This window comes from Lissotriton helveticus, assembly GCF_964261635.1.
Source record: "Lissotriton helveticus chromosome 1_1 unlocalized genomic scaffold, aLisHel1.1 SUPER_1_unloc_1, whole genome shotgun sequence".
In the NCBI taxonomy this organism is placed as follows: Eukaryota; Metazoa; Chordata; class Amphibia; order Caudata; family Salamandridae; genus Lissotriton; species Lissotriton helveticus.
Window position 1 is genome coordinate 943,619 of NW_027611648.1, and position 23,955 is coordinate 967,573.

Sequence of the window (23,955 nt, forward strand, 5' to 3'; positions counted from 1 at the left end):
GCAAAGCAATGCACAGACTATTGCAAACCAATGCACAGACTATTGCAAAGCAATGCACAGACTATTGCAAACCAATGCACAGACTATTGCAAACCAATGCACAGACTTTTGCAAAGCAAAGCACAGACTATTGCAAAGCAATGCACAGACTATTGCAAAGCAAAGCACAGAGACTATTGCAAAGCAATGCACAGAGACTATTGCAAAGCAATGCACAGAGACTATTGCAAAGCAATGCACAGACTATTGCAAAGCAATGCACAGACTATTGCAGAGCAATGCAAAGAGACTATTGCAAAGCAATGCACAGACTATTGCAACGCAATGCACAGAGACTATTGCAAAGCAATGCACAGACTATTGCAACGTAATGCACAGAGACTATTGCAAAGCAATGCACAGAGACTATTGCAAAGCAATGCACAGAGACTATTGGAAAGCAATGCACAGACTATTGCAAAGCAATGCACAGACTATTGCAAAGCAATGCACAGACTATTGCAAAACAATGCACAGAGACTATTGCAAAGCAATGCACAGAGACTATTGCAAAGCAATTCACAGACTATTGCAAAGCAATGCACAGACTATTGCAAAGCAATGCACAGACTATTGCAAAGCAATGCACAGACTTTTGCAAAGCAATGCACAGAGACTATTGCAAAGCAATGTGCAGACTTTTGCAAACCAATGCACAGACTTTTGCAAAGCAATGCACTGAGACTATTGCAAAGCAATGCACAGAGACTATTGCAAAGCAATGCACAGACTATTGCAAACCAATGCACAGACTATTGCAAAGCAATGCACAGACTATTGCAAACCAATGCACAGACTATTGCAAACCAATGCACAGACTTTTGCAAAGCAAAGCACAGACTATTGCAAAGCAATGCACAGACTATTGCAAAGCAAAGCACAGAGACTATTGCAAAGCAATGCACAGAGACTATTGCAAAGCAATGCACAGAGACTATTGCAAAGCAATGCACAGACTATTGCAAAGCAATGCACAGACTATTGCAGAGCAATGCAAAGAGACTATTGCAAAGCAATGCACAGACTATTGCAACGCAATGCACAGAGACTATTGCAAAGCAATGCACAGACTATTGCAACGCAATGCACAGAGACTATTGCAAAGCAATGCACAGAGACTATTGCAAAGCAATGCACAGAGACTATTGGAAAGCAATGCACAGACTATTGCAAAGCAATGCACAGACTATTGCAAAGCAATGCACAGACTATTGCAAAACAATGCACAGAGACTATTGCAAAGCAATGCACAGAGACTATTGCAAAGCAATGCACAGAGACTATTGCAAAGCAATTCACAGACTATTGCAAAGCAATGCACAGAGACTATTGCAAAGCAATGCACAGAGACTATTGCAAAGCAATGCACAGACTATTGCAAAGCAATGCACAGACTATTGCAAAGCAATGCACAGACTATTGCAAAGCAATGCACAGAGAATATTGCAAAGCAATGCACAGACTATTGCAAAGCAATGCACAGACTATTGCAAAGCAATGCACAGACTATTGCAAAGCAATGCACAGAGACTATTGCAAAGCAATGCACAGAGACTATTGGAAAGCAATCCACATACTATTGCAAAGCAATGCACAGACTACTGCAAAGCAATGCACAGACTATTGCAAAGCAATGCACAATGCACTGACTATTGCAAAGCAATGCACAGACTATTGCAAAGCAATGCACAGAGAGTGTATTGCAAAGCAATGCACAGAGAGTGTATTGCAAAGCAATGCACAGACTATTGCAAAGCAATGCACAGACTATTGCAAAGCAATGCACAGACTATTGCAAAGCAATGCACAGACTATTGCAAAGCAATGCACAGACTATTGAAAGCAATGCACAGACTATTGCAAAGCATTTCACGGAGACTATTGAAAAGCAATGCACAGAGACTATTGCAAAGCAATGCACAGCGACTATTGGAAAGCAATGCACAGACTATTGCAAAGCAATGCACAGAGACTATTGCAAAGCAATGCACAGACTATTGCAAAGCAATGCACAGACTATTGCAAAGCAATGCACAGACTATTGCAAACCAATGCACAGACTATTGCAAAGCAATGCACAGAGACTATTGCAAAGCAATGCACAGACTATTGCAAAGCAATGCACAGAGACTGTTGCAAAGTAATGCACAGACTATTGCAAAGCAATGAACAGACTATTGCAAAGCAATGCACAGACTATTGCAAAGCAATGCACAGAGAATATTGCAAAGCAATGCACAGACTATTGTAAAGCAATGCACAGACTATTGCAAAGCAATGCACAGACTATTGCAAAGCAATGCACAGAGACTATTGCAAAGCAATGCACAGACTATTGCAAAGCAATGCACAGACTATTGCAAAGCAATGCACAGACTATTGCAAAGCAATGCACAGACTATTGCAAAGCAATGCACAGACTATTGCAAAGCAATGCACAATGCACTGACTATTGCAAAGCAATGCACAGACTATTGCAAATCAATGCACAGAGACTATTGCAAAGCAATGCACAGAGAGTGTATTGCAAAGCAATGCACAGACTATTGCAAAGCAATGCACAGACTATTGCAAAGCAATGCACAGACTATTGCAAAGCAATGCACAGACTATTGCAAAGCAATGCACAGACTATTGAAAGCAATGCACAGACTATTGCAAAGCAATGCACAGAGACTATTGCAAAGCAATGCACAGAGACTATTGCAAAGCAATGCACAGAGACTATTGGAAAGCAATGCAGAGACTATTGCAAAGCAATGCACAGACTATTGCAAAGCAATGCACAGACTATTGCAAAGCAATGCACAGACTTTTGCAAAGCAATGCACAGACTATTGCAAAGCAATGCACAGAGACTATTGCAAAGCAATGCACAGACTATTGCAAAGCAATGCACAGAGACTGTTGCAAAGTAATGCACAGACTATTGCAAAGCAATGCACAGACTATTCCAAAGCAATGCACAGAGACTATTGCAAGCAATGCACAGACTATTGCAAAGCAATGCACAATGCACTGACTATTGCAAAGCAATGCACAGACTATTGCAAAGCAATGCACAGAGACTATTGCAAAGCAATGCACAGAGAGTGTATTGCAAAGCAATGCACAAAGACTATTGCAAAGCAATGCACAGACTATTGCAAAGCAATGCACAGACTATTGAAAGCAATGCACAGACTATTGCAAAGCAATGCACAGAGACTATTGCAAAGCAATGCACAGACTATTGCAAAGCAATGCACAGAGACTATTGCAATGCAATGCACAGAGACTATTGCAAAGCAATGCACAGAGACTATTGCAAAGCAATGCACAGACTATTGCAAAGCAATGCACAGACTATTGAAAGCAATGCACAGACTATTGCAAAGCAATGCACAGAGACTATTGAAAAGCAATGCACAGACTATTGCAAAGCAATGCACAGACTATTGCAAAGCAATGCACAGACTATTGCAAAGCAATGCACAGACTATTGCAAAGCAATGCAGAGACTATTGCAAAGCAATGCACAGACTATTGCAAAGCAATGCACAGACTATTGCAAAGCAATGCACAGACTTTTGCAAAGCAATGCACAGACTATTGCAAAGCAATGCACAGAGACTATTGCAAAGCAATGCACAGACTATTGCAAAGCAATGCACAGAGACTGTTGCAAAGTAATGCACAGACTATTGCAAAGCAATGCACAGACTATTCCAAAGCAATGCACAGAGACTATTGCAAGCAATGCACAGACTATTGCAAAGCAATGCACAATGCACTGACTATTGCAAAGCAATGCACAGACTATTGCAAAGCAATGCACAGAGACTATTGCAAAGCAATGCACAGAGAGTGTATTGCAAAGCAATGCACAAAGACTATTGCAAAGCAATGCACAGACTATTGCAAAGCAATGCACAGACTATTGAAAGCAATGCACAGACTATTGCAAAGCAATGCACAGAGACTATTGCAAAGCAATGCACAGACTATTGCAAAGCAATGCACAGAGACTATTGCAATGCAATGCACAGAGACTATTGCAAAGCAATGCACAGAGACTATTGCAAAGCAATGCACAGACTATTGCAAAGCAATGCACAGACTATTGAAAGCAATGCACAGACTATTGCAAAGCAATGCACAGAGACTATTGAAAAGCAATGCACAGACTATTGCAAAGCAATGCACAGACTATTGCAAAGCAATGCACAGACTATTGCAAAGCAATGCACAGAGACTATTGCAAAGCAATGCACAGACTATTGCAAAGCAATGCACAGAGACTATTGCAAAGCAATGCACAGACTATTGCAAAGCAATGCACAGACTATTGCAGAGCAATGCAAAGAGACTATTGCAAAGCAATGCACAGACTATTTCAAAGCAATGCACAGACTATTGCAAAGCAATGCACAGACTATTGCAAAGCAATGCACAGACTATTGCAAAGCAATGCACAGACTTTTGCAAAGCAATGCACAGAGACTATTGCAAAGCAATGCGCAGACTTTTGCAAACCAATGCACAGACTTTTGCAAAGCAATGCACTGAGACTATTGCAAAGCAATGCACAGAGACTATTGCAAAGCAATGCACAGACTATTGCAAACCAATGCACAGACTATTGCAAAGCAATGCACAGACTATTGCAAACCAATGCACAGACTATTGCAAACCAATGCACAGACTTTTGCAAAGCAAAGCACAGACTATTGCAAAGCAATGCACAGACTATTGCAAAGCAAAGCACAGAGACTATTGCAAAGCAATGCACAGAGACTATTGCAAAGCAATGCACAGAGACTATTGCAAAGCAATGCACAGACTATTGCAAAGCAATGCACAGACTATTGCAGAGCAATGCAAAGAGACTATTGCAAAGCAATGCACAGACTATTGCAACGCAATGCACAGAGACTATTGCAAAGCAATGCACAGACTATTGCAACGTAATGCACAGAGACTATTGCAAAGCAATGCACAGAGACTATTGCAAAGCAATGCACAGAAACTATTGGAAAGCAATGCACAGACTATTGCAAAGCAATGCACAGACTATTGCAAAGCAATGCACAGACTATTGCAAAACAATGCACAGAGACTATTGCAAAGCAATGCACAGAGACTATTGCAAAGCAATTCACAGACTATTGCAAAGCAATGCACAGACTATTGCAAAGCAATGCACAGACTATTGCAAAGCAATGCACAGACTTTTGCAAAGCAATGCACAGAGACTATTGCAAAGCAATGCGCAGACTTTTGCAAACCAATGCACAGACTTTTGCAAAGCAATGCACTGAGACTATTGCAAAGCAATGCACAGAGACTATTGCAAAGCAATGCACAGACTATTGCAAACCAATGCACAGACTATTGCAAAGCAATGCACAGACTATTGCAAACCAATGCACAGACTATTGCAAACCAATGCACAGACTTTTGCAAAGCAAAGCACAGACTATTGCAAAGCAATGCACAGACTATTGCAAAGCAAAGCACAGAGACTATTGCAAAGCAATGCACAGAGACTATTGCAACGCAATGCACAGAGACTATTGCAAAGCAATGCACAGACTATTGCAAAGCAATGCACAGACTATTGCAGAGCAATGCAAAGAGACTATTGCAAAGCAATGCACAGACTATTGCAACGCAATGCACAGAGACTATTGCAAAGCAATGCACAGACTATTGCAACGCAATGCACAGAGACTATTGCAAAGCAATGCACAGAGACTATTGCAAAGCAATGCACAGAGACTATTGGAAAGCAATGCACAGACTATTGCAAAGCAATGCACAGACTATTGCAAAGCAATGCACAGACTATTGCAAAGCAATGCACAGACTATTGCAAAACAATGCACAGAGACTATTGCAAAGCAATGCACAGAGACTATTGCAAAGCAATTCACAGACTATTGCAAAGCAATGCACAGAGACTATTGCAAAGCAATGCACAGAGACTATTGCAAAGCAATGCACAGACTATTGCAAAGCAATGCACAGACTATTGCAAAGCAATGCACAGACTATTGCAAAGCAATGCACAGAGAATATTGCAAAGCAATGCACAGACTATTGCAAAGCAATGCACAGACTATTGCAAAGCAATGCACAGACTATTGCAAAGCAATGCACAGAGACTATTGCAAAGCAATGCACAGAGACTATTGGAAAGCAATGCACATACTATTGCAAAGCAATGCACAGACTATTGCAAAGCAATGCACAGACTATTGCAAAACAATGCACAGAGACTATTGCAAAGCAATGCACAGACTATTGCAAAGCAATGCACAGACTATTGCAAAGCAATGCACAGACTATTGCAAAGCAATGCACAGACTATTGCAAAGCAATGCACAGACTATTGAAAGCAATGCACAGACTATTGCAAAGCAATGCACGGAGACTATTGAAAAGCAATGCACAGAGACTATTGCAAAGCAATGCACAGAGACTATTGGAAAGCAATGCACAGACTATTGCAAAGCAATGCACAGAGACTATTGCAAAGCAATGCACAGACTATTGCAAAGCAATGCACAGACTATTGCAAAGCAATGCACAGACTATTGCAAACCAATGCACAGACTATTGCAAAGCAATGCACAGAGACTATTGCAAAGCAATGCACAGACTATTGCAAAGCAATGCACAGAGACTGTTGCAAAGTAATGCACAGACTATTGCAAAGCAATGAACAGACTATTGCAAAGCAATGCACAGAGACTATTGCAAGCAATGCACAGACTATTGCAAAGCAATGCACAATGCACTGACTATTGCAAAGCAATGCACAGACTATTGCAAAGCAATGCACCGAGACTATTGCAAAGCAATGCACAGAGAGTGTATTGCAAAGCAATGCACAAAGACTATTGCAAAGCAATGCACAGACTATTGCAAAGCAATGTACAGACTATTGAAAGCAATGCACAGACTATTGCAAAGCAATGCACAGAGACTATTGTAAAGCAATGCACAGACTATTGCAAAGCAATGCACAGAGACTATTGCAATGCAATGCACAGAGACTATTGCAAAGCAATGCACAGAGACTATTGCAAAGCAATGCACAGACTATTGCAAAGCAATGCACAGACTATTGAAAGCAATGCACAGACTATTGCAAAGCAATGCACAGAGACTATTGAAAAGCAATGCACAGACTATTGCAAAGCAATGCACAGACTATTGCAAAGCAATGCACAGACTATTGAAAGCAATGCACAGACTATTGCAAAGCAATGCACAGAGACTATTGAAAAGCAATGCACAGACTATTGCAAAGCAATGCACAGACTATTGCAAAGCAATGCACAGACTATTGCAAAACAATGCACAGAGACTATTGCAAAGCAATGCACAGGCTATTGCAAAGCAATGCAAAGAGACTATTGCAAAGCAATGCACAGACTATTGCAAAGCAATGCACAGAGACTATTGCAAAGCAATGCACAGACTATTGCAAAGCAATGCACAGAGACTGTTGCAAAGTAATGCACAGACTATTGCAAAGCAATGCACAAAGACTATTGCAAAGCAATGCACAATGCACTGACTATTGCAAAGCAATGCACAGACTATTGCAAAGCAATGCACAGAGACTATTGCAAAGCAATGCACAGACTATTGCAAAGCAATGCACAGAGACTGTTGCAAAGTAATGCACAGACTATTGCAAAGCAATGAACAGACTATTGCAAAGCAATGCACAGACTATTGCAAAGCAATGCACAGAGAATATTGCAAAGCAATGCACAGACTATTGCAAAGCAATGCACAGACTATTGCAAAGCAATGCACAGACTATTGCAAAGCAATGCACAGACTATTGCAAAGCAATGCACAGAGACTATTGCAAAGCAATGCACAGAGACTATTGCAAAGCAATGCACAGAGACTATTGGAAAGCAATGCACATACTATTGCAAAGCAATGCACAGACTATTGCAAAGCAATGCACAGACTATTGCAAAACAATGCACAGAGACTATTGCAAAGCAATGCACAGACTATTGCAAAGCAATGCACAGACTATTGCAAAGCAATGCACAGACTATTGCAAAGCAATGCACAGACTATTGCAAAGCAATGCACAGACTATTGCAAAGCAATGCACAATGCACTGACTATTGCAAAGCAATGCACAGACTATTGCAAATCAATGCACAGAGACTATTGCAAAGCAATGCACAGAGAGTGTATTGCAAAGCAATGCACAGACTATTGCAAAGCAATGCACAGACTATTGCAAAGCAATGCACAGACTATTGCAAAGCAATGCACAGACTATTGAAAGCAATGCACAGACTATTGCAAAGCAATGCACAGAGACTATTGCAAAGCAATGCACAGAGACTATTGCAAAGCAATGCACAGAGACTATTGGAAAGCAATGCACAGACTATTGCAAAGCAATGCACAGACTATTGCAAAGCAATGCACAGACTATTGCAAAGCAATGCACAGACTATTGCAAAGCAATGCACAGAGACTATTGCAAAGCAATGCACAGACTATTGCAAAGCAATGCACAGAGACTGTTGCAAAGTAATGCACAGACTATTGCAAAGCAATGCACAGACTATTGCAAAGCAATGCACAGAGACTATTGCAAGCAATGCACAGACTATTGCAAAGCAATGCACAATGCACTGACTATTGCAAAGCAATGCACAGACTATTGCAAAGCAATGCACAGAGACTATTGCAAAGCAATGCACAGAGAGTGTATTGCAAAGCAATGCACAAAGACTATTGCAAAGCAATGCACAGACTATTGCAAAGCAATGCACAGACTATTGAAAGCAATGCACAGACTATTGCAAAGCAATGCACAGAGACTATTGCAAAGCAATGCACAGACTATTGCAAAGCAATGCACAGAGACTATTGCAATGCAATGCACAGAGACTATTGCAAAGCAATGCACAGAGACTATTGCAAAGCAATGCACAGACTATTGCAAAGCAATGCACAGACTATTGAAAGCAATGCACAGACTATTGAAAAGCAATGCACAGAGACTATTGAAAAGCAATGCACAGACTATTGCAAAGCAATGCACAGACTATTGCAAAGCAATGCACAGACTATTGCAAAGCAATGCACAGAGACTATTGCAAAGCAATGCACAGACTATTGCAAAGCAATGCACAGAGACTATTGCAAAGCAATGCACAGACTATTGCAAAGCAATGCACAGACTATTGCAGAGCAATGCAAAGAGACTATTGCAAAGCAATGCACAGACTATTGCAAAGCAATGCACAGACTATTGCAAAGCAATGCACAGACTATTGCAAAGCAATGCACAGACTATTGCAAAGCAATGCACAGACTTTTGCAAAGCAATGCACAGAGACTATTGCAAAGCAATGCGCAGACTTTTGCAAACCAATGCACAGACTTTTGCAAAGCAATGCACTGAGACTATTGCAAAGCAATGCACAGAGACTGTTGCAAAGCAATGCACAGACTATTGCAAACCAATGCACAGACTATTGCAAAGCAATGCACAGACTATTGCAAACCAATGCACAGACTATTGCAAACCAATGCACAGACTTTTGCAAAGCAAAGCACAGACTATTGCAAAGCAATGCACAGACTATTGCAAAGCAAAGCACAGAGACTATTGCAAAGCAATGCACAGAGACTATTGCAAAGCAATGCACAGAGACTATTGCAAAGCAATGCACAGACTATTGCAAAGCAATGCACAGACTATTGCAGAGCAATGCAAAGAGACTATTGCAAAGCAATGCACAGACTATTGCAACGCAATGCACAGAGACTATTGCAAAGCAATGCACAGACTATTGCAACGTAATGCACAGAGACTATTGCAAAGCAATGCACAGAGACTATTGCAAAGCAATGCACAGAGACTATTGGAAAGCAATGCACAGACTATTGCAAAGCAATGCACAGACTATTGCAAAGCAATGCACAGACTATTGCAAAACAATGCACAGAGACTATTGCAAAGCAATGCACAGAGACTATTGCAAAGCAATTCACAGACTATTGCAAAGCAATGCACAGACTATTGCAAAGCAATGCACAGACTATTGCAAAGCAATGCACAGAGACTATTGCAAAGCAATGCACAGGCTATTGCAAAGCAATGCAAAGAGACTATTGCAAAGCAATGCACAGACTATTGCAAAGCAATGCACAGAGACTATTGCAAAGCAATGCACAGACTATTGCAAAGCAATGCACAGAGACTGTTGCAAAGTAATGCACAGACTATTGCAAAGCAATGCACAGACTATTGCAAAGCAATGCACAGAGACTGTTGCAAAGTAATGCACAGACTATTGCAAAGCAATGCACAAAGACTATTGCAAAGCAATGCACAATGCACTGACTATTGCAAAGCAATGCACAGACTATTGCAAAGCAATGCACAGAGACTATTGCAAAGCAATGCACAGACTATTGCAAAGCAATGCACAGAGACTGTTGCAAAGTAATGCACAGACTATTGCAAAGCAATGAACAGACTATTGCAAAGCAATGCACAGACTATTGCAAAGCAATGCACAGAGAATATTGCAAAGCAATGCACAGACTATTGCAAAGCAATGCACAGACTATTGCAAAGCAATGCACAGACTATTGCAAAGCAATGCACAGACTATTGCAAAGCAATGCACAGAGACTATTGCAAAGCAATGCACAGAGACTATTGCAAAGCAATGCACAGAGACTATTGGAAAGCAATGCACATACTATTGCAAAGCAATGCACAGACTATTGCAAAGCAATGCACAGACTATTGCAAAACAATGCACAGAGACTATTGCAAAGCAATGCACAGACTATTGCAAAGCAATGCACAGACTATTGCAAAGCAATGCACAGACTATTGCAAAGCAATGCACAGACTATTGCAAAGCAATGCACAGACTATTGCAAAGCAATGCACAATGCACTGACTATTGCAAAGCAATGCACAGACTATTGCAAATCAATGCACAGAGACTATTGCAAAGCAATGCACAGAGAGTGTATTGCAAAGCAATGCACAGACTATTGCAAAGCAATGCACAGACTATTGCAAAGCAATGCACAGACTATTGCAAAGCAATGCACAGACTATTGCAAAGCAATGCACAGACTATTGAAAGCAATGCACAGACTATTGCAAAGCAATGCACAGAGACTATTGCAAAGCAATGCACAGAGACTATTGCAAAGCAATGCACAGAGACTATTGGAAAGCAATGCAGAGACTATTGCAAAGCAATGCACAGACTATTGCAAAGCAATGCACAGACTATTGCAAAGCAATGCACAGAGACTATTGCAAAGCAATGCACAGACTATTGCAAAGCAATGCACAGAGACTGTTGCAAAGTAATGCACAGACTATTGCAAAGCAATGCACAGACTATTGCAAAGCAATGCACAGAGACTATTGCAAGCAATGCACAGACTATTGCAAAGCAATGCACAATGCACTGACTATTGCAAAGCAATGCACAGACTATTGCAAAGCAATGCACAGAGACTATTGCAAAGCAATGCACAGAGAGTGTATTGCAAAGCAATGCACAAAGACTATTGCAAAGCAATGCACAGACTCTTGCAAAGCAATGCACAGACTATTGAAAGCAATGCACAGACTATTGCAAAGCAATGCACAGAGACTATTGCAAAGCAATGCACAGACTATTGCAAAGCAATGCACAGAGACTATTGCAATGCAATGCACAGAGACTATTGCAAAGCAATGCACAGAGACTATTGCAAAGCAATGCACAGACTATTGCAAAGCAATGCACAGACTATTGAAAGCAATGCACAGACTATTGCAAAGCAATGCACAGAGACTATTGAAAAGCAATGCACAGACTATTGCAAAGCAATGCACAGACTATTGCAAAGCAATGCACAGACTATTGCAAAGCAATGCACAGAGACTATTGCAAAGCAATGCACAGACTATTGCAAAGCAATGCACAGAGACTATTGCAAAGCAATGCACAGACTATTGCAAAGCAATGCACAGACTATTGCAGAGCAATGCAAAGAGACTATTGCAAAGCAATGCACAGACTATTGCAAAGCAATGCACAGACTATTGCAAAGCAATGCACAGACTATTTCAAAGCAATGCACAGACTATTGCAAAGCAATGCACAGACTTTTGCAAAGCAATGCACAGAGACTATTGCAAAGCAATGCGCAGACTTTTGCAAACCAATGCACAGACTTTTGCAAAGCAATGCACTGAGACTATTGCAAAGCAATGCACAGAGACTATTGCAAAGCAATGCACAGACTATTGCAAACCAATGCACAGACTATTGCAAAGCAATGCACAGACTATTGCAAACCAATGCACAGACTATTGCAAACCAATGCACAGACTTTTGCAAAGCAAAGCACAGACTATTGCAAAGCAATGCACAGACTATTGCAAAGCAAAGCACAGAGACTATTGCAAAGCAATGCACAGAGACTATTGCAAAGCAATGCACAGAGACTATTGCAAAGCAATGCACAGACTATTGCAAAGCAATGCACAGACTATTGCAGAGCAATGCAAAGAGACTATTGCAAAGCAATGCACAGACTATTGCAACGCAATGCACAGAGACTATTGCAAAGCAATGCACAGACTATTGCAACGTAATGCAATGAGACTATTGCAAAGCAATGCACAGAGACTATTGCAAAGCAATGCACAGAGACTATTGGAAAGCAATGCACAGACTATTGCAAAGCAATGCACAGACTATTGCAAAGCAATGCACAGACTATTGCAAAACAATGCACAGAGACTATTGCAAAGCAATGCACAGAGACTATTGCAAAGCAATTCACAGACTATTGCAAAGCAATGCACAGACTATTGCAAAGCAATGCACAGACTATTGCAAAGCAATGCACAGACTTTTGCAAAGCAATGCACAGAGACTATTGCAAAGCAATGCGCAGACTTTTGCAAACCAATGCACAGACTTTTGCAAAGCAATGCAGTAAGACTATTGCAAAGCAATGCACAGAGACTATTGCAAAGCAATGCACAGACTATTGCAAACCAATGCACAGACTATTGCAAAGCAATGCACAGACTATTGCAAACCAATGCACAGACTATTGCAAACCAATGCACAGACTTTTGCAAAGCAAAGCACAGACTATTGCAAAGCAATGCACAGACTATTGCAAAGCAAAGCACAGAGACTATTGCAAAGCAATGCACAGAGACTATTGCAAAGCAATGCACAGAGACTATTGCAAAGCAATGCACAGACTATTGCAAAGCAATGCACAGACTATTGCAGAGCAATGCAAAGAGACTATTGCAAAGCAATGCACAGACTATTGCAACGCAATGCACAGAGACTATTGCAAAGCAATGCACAGACTATTGCAACGCAATGCACAGAGACTATTGCAAAGCAATGCACAGAGACTATTGCAAAGCAATGCACAGAGACTATTGGAAAGCAATGCACAGACTATTGCAAAGCAATGCACAGACTATTGCAAAGCAATGCACAGACTATTGCAAAACAATGCACAGAGACTATTGCAAAGCAATGCACAGAGACTATTGCAAAGCAATTCACAGACTATTGCAAAGCAATGCACAGAGACTATTGCAAAGCAATGCACAGAGACTATTGCAAAGCAATGCACAGACTATTGCAAAGCAATGCACAGACTATTGCAAAGCAATGCACAGACTATTGCAAAGCAATGCACAGAGAATATTGCAAAGCAATGCACAGACTATTGCAAAGCAATGCACAGACTATTGCAAAGCAATGCACAGACTATTGCAAAGCAATGCACAGAGACTATTGCAAAGCAATGCACAGAGACTATTGGAAAGCAATGCACATACTATTGCAAAGCAATGCACAGACTATTGCAAAGCAATGCACAGACTATTGCAAAACAATGCACAGAGACTATTGCAAAGCAATGCACAGACTATTGCAAAGCAATGCACAGACTATTGCAAAGCAATGCACAGACTATTGCAAAGCAATGCACAGACTACTGCAAAGCAATGCACAGACTATTGCAAAGCAATGCACAATGCACTGACTATTGCAAAGCAATGCACAGACTATTGCAAATCAATGCACAGAGACTATTGCAAAGCAATGCACAGAGAGTGTATTGCAAAGCAATGCACAGACTATTGCAAAGCAATGCACAGACTATTGCAAAGCAATGCACAGACTATTGCAAAGCAATGCACAGACTATTGAAAGCAATGCACAGACTATTGCAAAGCAATGCACGGAGACTATTGAAAAGCAATGCACAGAGACTATTGCAAAGCAATGCACAGAGACTATTGGAAAGCAATGCACAGACTATTGCAAAGCAATGCACAGAGACTATTGCAAAGCAATGCACAGACTATTGCAAAGCAATGCACAGACTATTGCAAAGCAATGCACAGACTATTGCAAACCAATGCACAGACTATTGCAAAGCAATGCACAGAGACTATTGCAAAGCAATGCACAGACTATTGCAAAGCAATGCACAGAGACTGTTGCAAAGTAATGCACAGACTATTGCAAAGCAATGAACAGACTATTGCAAAGCAATGCACAGAGACTATTGCAAGCAATGCACAGACTATTGCAAAGCAATGCACAATGCACTGACTATTGCAAAGCAATGCACAGACTATTGCAAAGCAATGCACCGAGACTATTGCAAAGCAATGCACAGAGAGTGTATTGCAAAGCAATGCACAAAGACTATTGCAAAGCAATGCACTGAGACTATTGCAGAGCAATGCACAGAGACTATTGCAAAGCAATGCACAGACTATTGCAAACCAATGCACAGACTATTGCAAAGCAATGCACAGACTATTGCAAACCAATGCACAGACTATTGCAAACCAATGCACAGACTTTTGCAAAGCAAAGCACAGACTATTGCAAAGCAATGCACAGACTATTGAAAGCAATGCACAGACTATTGCAAAGCAATGCACAGAGACTATTGCAAAGCAATGCACAGACTATTGCAAAGCAATGCACAGAGACTATTGCAATGCAATGCACAGAGACTATTGCAAAGCAATGCACAGAGACTATTGCAAAGCAATGCACAGACTATTGCAAAGCAATGCACAGACTATTGAAAGCAATGCACAGACTATTGCAAAGCAATGCACAGAGACTATTGAAAAGCAATGCACAGACTATTGCAAAGCAATGCACAGACTATTGCAAAGCAATGCACAGACTATTGAAAGCAATGCACAGACTATTGCAAAGCAATGCACAGAGACTATTGAAAAGCAATGCACAGACTATTGCAAAGCAATGCACAGACTATTGCAAAGCAATGCACAGACTATTGCAAAACAATGCACAGAGACTATTGCAAAGCAATGCACAGGCTATTGCAAAGCAATGCAAAGAGACTATTGCAAAGCAATGCACAGACTATTGCAAAGCAATGCACAGAGACTATTGCAAAGCAATGCACAGACTATTGCAAAGCAATGCACAGAGACTGTTGCAAAGTAATGCACAGACTATTGCAAAGCAATGCACAAAGACTATTGCAAAGCAATGCACAATGCACTGACTATTGCAAAGCAATGCACAGACTATTGCAAAGCAATGCACAGAGACTATTGCAAAGCAATGCACAGAGAGTGTATTGCAAAGCAATGCACAAAGACTATTGCAAAGCAATGCACAGACTATTGCAAAGCAATGCACAGACTATTGAAAGCAATGCACAGACTATTGAAAGCAATGCACAGACTATTGCAAAGCAATGCACAGACTATTGAAAAGCAATGCACAGACTATTGCAAAGCAATGCACAGACTATTGAAAGCAATGCACAGACTATTGCAAAGCAATGCACAGAGACTATTGAAAAGCAATGCACAGACTATTGCAAAGCAATGCACAGACTATTGCAAAGCAATGCACAGAATATTGCAAAACAATGCACAGAGACTAATGCAAAGCAATGCACAGGCTATTGCAAAGCAATGCACAGAGACTATTGCAAAGCAATGCACAGACTATTGCAAAGCAATGCACAGAGACTATTGCAAAGCAATGCACAGAGACTATTGCAAAGCAATGCACAGACTATTGCAAAGCAATGCACAGAGACTATTGCAAAGCAATGCACAAAGACTATTGCAAAGCAATGCACAGACTATTGCAAATCAATGCACAGAGACTATTGCAAAGCAATGCACAGACTATTGCAAAGCAATGCACAGACTATTGCAAAGCAATGCACAGACTATTGCAAAAGACTATTGCAAACCAATGCACAGACTTTTGCAAAGCAATGCACTGAGACTATTGCAAAGCAATGCACAGACTATTGCAAAGCAATGCACAGAGACTATTGCAAAGCAATGCACAGACTATTGCAAAGCAATGCACAGACTATTGCAAACCAATGCACAGACTATTGCAAACCAATGCACAGACTATTGCAAACCAATGCACAGACTTTTGCAAAGCAATGCACAGACTATTGCAAAGCAATGCACAGACTATTGCAAAGCAAAGCACAGAGACTATTGCAAAGCAATGCACAGAGACTATTGCAAAGCAATGCACAGAGACTATTGCAAAGCAATGCACAGAGACTATTGCAAAGCAATGCACAGACTATTGCAAAGCAATGCACAGACTATTGCAGAGCAATGCAAAGAGACTATTGCAAAGCAATGCACAGACTATTGCAAAGCAATGCACAGACTATTGCAAAGCAATGCACAGACTATTGCAAAGCAATGCACAGACTTTTGCAAAGCAATGCACAGAGACTATTGCAAAGCAATGCACAGAGACTATTGCAAAGCAATGCGCAGACTTTTGCAAACCAATGCACAGACTTTTGCAAAGCAATGCACTGAGACTATTGCAAAGCAATGCACAGACTATTGCAAAGCAATGCACAGACTATTGCAAAGCAATGCACAGAGACTATTGCAAAGCAATGCACAGACTATTGCAAACCAATGCACAGACTATTGCAAAGCAATGCACAGACTATTGCAAACCAATGCACAGACTATTGCAAACCAATGCACAGACTATTGCAAACCAATGCACAGACTTTTGCAAAGCAATGCACAGACTATTGCAAAGCAATGCACAGACTTTTGCAAAGCAAAGCACAGAGACTATTGCAAAGCAATGCACAGAGACTATTGCAAAGCAATGCACAGAGACTATTGCAAAGCAATGCACAGACTATTGCAAAGTAATGCACAGACTATTGCAGAGCAATGCAAAGAGACTATTGCAAAGCAATGCACAGACTATTGCAACGCAATGCACAGAGACTATTGCAAAGCAATGCACAGAGACTATTGCAAAGCAATGCACAGAGACTATTGGAAAGCAATGCACAGACTATTGCAAAGCAATGCACAGACTATTGCAAAGCAATGCACAGACTATTGCAAAACAATGCACAGAGACTATTGCAAAGCAATGCACAGAGACTATTGCAAAGCAATTCACAGACTATTGCAAAGCAATGCACAGAGACTATTGCAAAGCAATGCACAGAGACTATTGCAAAGCAATGCACAGAGACTATTGCAAAGCAATGCACAGACTATTGCAAAGCAATGCACAGACTATTGCAAAGCAATGCACAGACTATTGCAAAGCAATGCACAGAGAATATTGCAAAGCAATGCACAGACTATTGCAAAGCAATGCACAGACTATTGCAAAGCAATGCACAGACTATTGCAAAGCAATGCACAGACTATTGCAAAGCAATGCACAGAGACTATTGCAAAGCAATGCACAGAGACTATTGCAAAGCAATGCACAGAGACTATTGGAAAGCAATGCACATACTATTGCAAAGCAATGCACAGACTATTGCAAAGCAATGCACAGACTATTGCAAAACAATGCACAGAGACTATTGCAAAGCAATGCACAAAGACTATTCCAAAGCAATGCACAGACTATTGCAAATCAATGCACAGAGACTATTGCAAAGCAATGCACAGACTATTGCAAAGCAATGCACAGACTATTGCAAAGCAATGCACAGACTATTGCAAAGCAATGCACAGACTATTGCAAACCAATGCACAGACTTTTGCAAAGCAATGCACTGAGACTATTGCAAAGCAATGCACAGACTATTGCAAAGCAATGCACAGAGACTATTGCAAAGCAATGCACAGACTATTGCAAACCAATGCACAGACTATTGCAAACCAATGCACAGACTATTGCAAACCAATGCACAGACTTTTGCAAAGCAATGCACAGACTATTGCAAAGCAATGCACAGACTTGCAAAGCAATGCACAGAGACTATTGCAAAGCAATGCACAGAGACTATTGCAAAGCAATGCACAGAGACTATTGCAAAGCAATGCACAGAGACTATTGCAAAGCAATGCACAGACTATTGCAAAGCAATGCACAGACTATTGCAAAGCAATGCACAGACTATTGCAAAGCAATGCACAGACTATTGCAAAGCAATGCACAGACTTTTGCAAAGCAATGCACAGAGACTATTGCAAAGCAATGCGCAGACTTTTGCAAACCAATGCACAGACTTTTGCAAAGCAATGCACTGAGACTATTGCAAAGCAATGCACAGACTATTGCAAAGCAATGCACAGACTATTGCAGAGCACTGCAAAGAGACTATTGCAAAGCAATGCACAGACTATTGCAAAGCAATGCACAGACTATTGCAAAGCAATGCACAGACTATTGCAAAGCAATGCACAGACTATTGCAAAGCAATGCACAGACTTTTGCAAAGCAATGCACAGAGACTATTGCAAAGCAATGCGCAGACTTTTGCAAAGCAATGCACAGACTTTTGCAAAGCAATGCACTGAGACTATTGCAAAGCAATGCACAGAGACTATTGCAAAGCAATGCACAGACTATTGCAAACCAATGCACAGACTATTGCAAAGCAATGCACAGACTATTGCAAACCAATGCACAGACTATTGCAAACCAATGCACAGACTTTTGCAAAGCAAAGCACAGACTATTGCAAAGCAATGCACAGACTATTGCAAAGCAAAGCACAGAGACTATTGCAAAGCAATGCACAGAGACTATTGCAAAGCAATGCACAGAGACTATTGCAAAGCAATGCACAGAGACTATTGCAAAGCAATGCACAGACTATTGCAAAGCAATGCACAGACTATTGCAGAGCAATGCAAAGAGACTATTGCAAAGCAATGCACAGACTATTGCAACGCAATGCACAGAGACTATTGCAAAGCAATGCACAGACTATTGCAACGTAATGCACAGAGACTATTGCAAAGCAATGCACAGAGACTATTGCAAAGCAATGCACAGAGACTATTGGAAAGCAATGCACAGACTATTGCAAAGCAATGCACAGACTATTGCAAAACAATGCACAGAGACTATTGCAAAGCAATGCACAGAGACTATTGCAAAGCAATTCACAGACTATTGCAAAGCAATGCACAGACTATTGCAAAGCAATGCACAGACTATTGCAAAGCAATGCACAGACTTTTGCAAAGCAATGCACAGAGACTATTGCAAAGCAATGCGCAGACTTTTGCAAACCAATGCACAGACTTTTGCAAAGTAATGCACTGAGACTATTGCAAAGCAATGCACAGAGACTATTGCAAAGCAATGCACAGACTATTGCAAACCAATGCACAGACTATTGCAAAGCAATGCACAGACTATTGCAAACCAATGCACAGACTATTGCAAACCAATGCACAGACTTTTGCAAAGCAAAGCACAGACTATTGCAAAGCAATGCACAGACTATTGCAAAGCAAAGCACAGAGACTATTGCAAAGCAATGCACAGAGACTATTGCAAAGCAATGCACAGAGACTATTGCAAAGCAATGCACAGAGACTATTGCAAAGCAATGCACAGAGACTATTGCAAAGCAATGCACAGACTATTGCAAAGCAATGCACAGACTATTGCAAAGCAATGCAAAGAGACTATTGCAAAGCAATGCACAGATTATTGCAAAGCAATGCACAGACTATTGCAAAGCAATGCACAGAGACTATTGCAAAGCAATGCACAGACTATTGCAAAGCAATGCACAGACTATTGCAGAGCAATGCAAAGAGACTATTGCAAAGCAATGCACAGACTATTGCAACGCAATGCACAGAGACTATTGCAAAGCAATGCACAGACTATTGCAACGCAATGCACAGAGACTATTGCAAAGCAATGCACAGAGACTATTGCAAAGCAATGCACAGAGACTATTGGAAAGCAATGCACAGACTATTGCAAAGCAATGCACAGACTATTGCAAAGCAATGCACAGACTATTGCAAAACAATGCACAGAGACTATTGCAAAGCAATGCACAGAGACTATTGCAAAGCAATTCAGAGACTATTGCAAAGCAATGCACAGAGACTATTGCAAAGCAATGCACAGAGACTATTGCAAAGCAATGCACAGACTATTGCAAAGCAATGCACAGACTATTGCAAAGCAATGCACAGACTATTGCAAAGCAATGCACAGAGAATATTGCAAAGCAATGCACAGACTATTGCAAAGCAATGCACAGAGACTATTGCAAAGCAATGCACAGAGACTATTGGAAAGCAATGCACATACTATTGCAAAGCAATGCACAGACTATTGCAAAGCAATGCACAGACTATTGCAAAACAATGCACAGAGACTATTGCAAAGCAATGCACAGACTATTGCAAAGCAATGCACAGACTATTGCAAAGCAATGCACAGACTACTGCAAAGCAATGCACAGACTATTGCAAAGCAATGCACAATGCACTGACTATTGCAAAGCAATGCACAGACAATTGCAAATCAATGCACAGAGACTATTGCAAAGCAATGCACAGAGAGTGTATTGCAAAGCAATGCACAGACTATTGCAAAGCAATGCACAGACTATTGCAAAGCAATGCACAGACTATTGCAAAGCAATGCACAGACTATTGCAAAGCAATGCACAGACTATTGAAAGCAATGCACAGACTATTGCAAAGCAATGCACAGACTATTGCAAAGCAATGCACAGACTATTGAAAGCAATGCACAGACTATTGCAAAGCAATGCACAGAGACTATTGCAAAGCAATGCACAGAGACTATTGGAAAGCAATGCACAGACTATTGCAAAGCAATGCACAGAGACTATTGCAAAGCAATGCACAGACTATTGCAAAGCAATGCACAGACTATTGCAAAGCAATGCACAGACTATTGCAAACCAATGCACAGACTATTGCAAAGCAATGCACAGAGACTATTGCAAAGCAATGCACAGACTATTGCAAAGCAATGCACAGAGACTGTTGCAAAGTAATGCACAGACTATTGCAAAGCAATGCACAGACTTTTGCAAATCAATGCACAGAGACTATTGCAAAGCAATGCACAGACTATTGCAAAGCAGCAATGCACAGACTATTGCAAAGCAATGCACAGACTATTGCCAAGCAATGCACAGACTATTGCAGAGCAATGCAAAGAGACTATTGCAAAGCAATGCACAGACTATTGCAAAGCAATGCACAGACTATTGCAAAGCAATGCACAGACTATTGCAAAGCAATGCACAGACTATTGCAAAGCAATGCATAGACTTTTGCAAAGCAATGCACAGAGACTATTGCAAAGCAATGCGCAGACTTTTGCAAACCAATGCACAGACGTTTGCAAAGCAATGCACTGAGACTATTGCAAAGCAATGCACAGACTATTGCAAAGCAATGCACAGACTATTGCAAAGCAATGCACAGAGACTATTGCAAAGCAATGCACAGACTATTGCAAACCAATGCACAGACTATTGCAAAGCAATGCACAGACTCTTGCAAACCAATGCACAGACTATTGCAAACCAATGCACAGACTATTGCAAACCAATGCACAGACTTTTGCAAAGCAATGCACAGACTATTGCAAAGCAATGCACAGACTATTGCAAAGCAAAGCACAGAGACTATTGCAAAGCAATGCACAGAGACTATTGCAAAGCAATGCACAGAGACTATTGCAAAGCAATGCACAGACTATTGCAAAGCAATGCACAGACTATTGCAGAGCAATGCAAAGAGACTATTGCAAAGCAATGCACAGACTATTGCAACGCAATGCACAGAGACTATTGCAAAGCAATGCACAGACTATTGCAGAGCAATGCAAAGAGACTATTGCAAAGCAATGCACAGACTATTGCAAAGCAATGCACTGACTATTGCAAAGCAATGCACAGACTATTGCAAAGCAATGCACAGAGACTATTGCAAAGCAATGCACAGAGACTATTGGAAAGCAATGCACAGACTATTGCAAAGCAATGCACAGACTATTGCAAAGCAATGCACAGACTATTGCAAAACAATGCACAGAGACTATTGCAAAGCAATGCACAGAGACTATTGCAAAGCAATTCACAGACTATTGCAAAGCAATGCACAGAGACTATTGCAAAGCAATGCACAGAGACTATTGCAAAGCAATGCACAGAGACTATTGCAAAGCAATGCACAGACTATTGCAAAGCAATGCACAGACTATTGCAAAGCAATGCACAGACTATTGCAAAGCAATGCACAGAGAATATTGCAAAGCAATGCACAGACTATTGCAAAGCAATGCACAGACTATTGCAAAGCAATGCACAGACTATTGCAAAGCAATGCACAGACTATTGCAAAGCAATGCACAGAGACTATTGCAAAGCAATGCACAGAGACTATTGCAAAGCAATGCACAGAGACTATTGGAAAGCAATGCACATACTATTGCAAAGCAATGCACAGACTATTGCAAAGCAATGCACAGACTATTGCAAAACAATGCACAGAGACTATTGCAAAGCAATGCACAGACTATTGCAAAGCAATGCACAGACTATTGCAAAGCAATGCACAGACTATTGCAAAGCAATGCACAGACTATTGCAAAGCAATGCACAGACTATTGCAAAGCAATGCACAATGCACTGACTATTGCAAAGCAATGCACAGACTATTGCAAATCAATGCACAGAGACTATTGCAAAGCAATGCACAGAGACTATTGCAAAGCAATGCACAGACTATTGCAAAGCAATGCACAGACTATTGCAAAGCAATGCACAGACTATTGCAAAGCAATGCACAGACTATTGAAAGCAATGAACAGACTATTGCAAAGCAATGCACAGAGACTATTGCAAAGCAATGCACAGAGACTATTGCAAAGCAATGCACAGAGACTATTGGAAAGCAATGCAGAGACTATTGCAAAGCAATGCACAGAGAGTGTATTGCAAAGCAATGCACAAAGACTATTGCAAAGCAATGCACAGACTATTGCAAAGCAATGCACAGACTATTGAAAGCAATGCACAGACTATTGAAAGCAATGCACAGACTATTGCAAAGCAATGCACAGAGACTATTGAAAAGCAATGCACAGACTATTGCAAAGCAATGCACAGACTATTGAAAGCAATGCACAGACTATTGCAAAGCAATGCACAGAGACTATTGAAAAGCAATGCACAGACTATTGCAAAGCAATGCACAGACTATTGCAAAGCAATGCACAGAATATTGCAAAACAATGCACAGAGACTAATGCAAAGCAATGCACAGGCTATTGCAAAGCAATGCACAGAGACTATTGCAAAGCAATGCACAGACTATTGCAAAGCAATGCACAGAGACTATTGCAAAGCAATGCACAGAGACTATTGCAAAGCAATGCACAGACTATTGCAAAGCAATGCACAGAGACTATTGCAAAGCAATGCACAAAGACTATTGCAAAGCAATGCACAGACTATTGCAAATCAATGCACAGAGACTATTGCAAAGCAATGCACAGACTATTGCAAAGCAATGCACAGACTATTGCAAAGCAATGC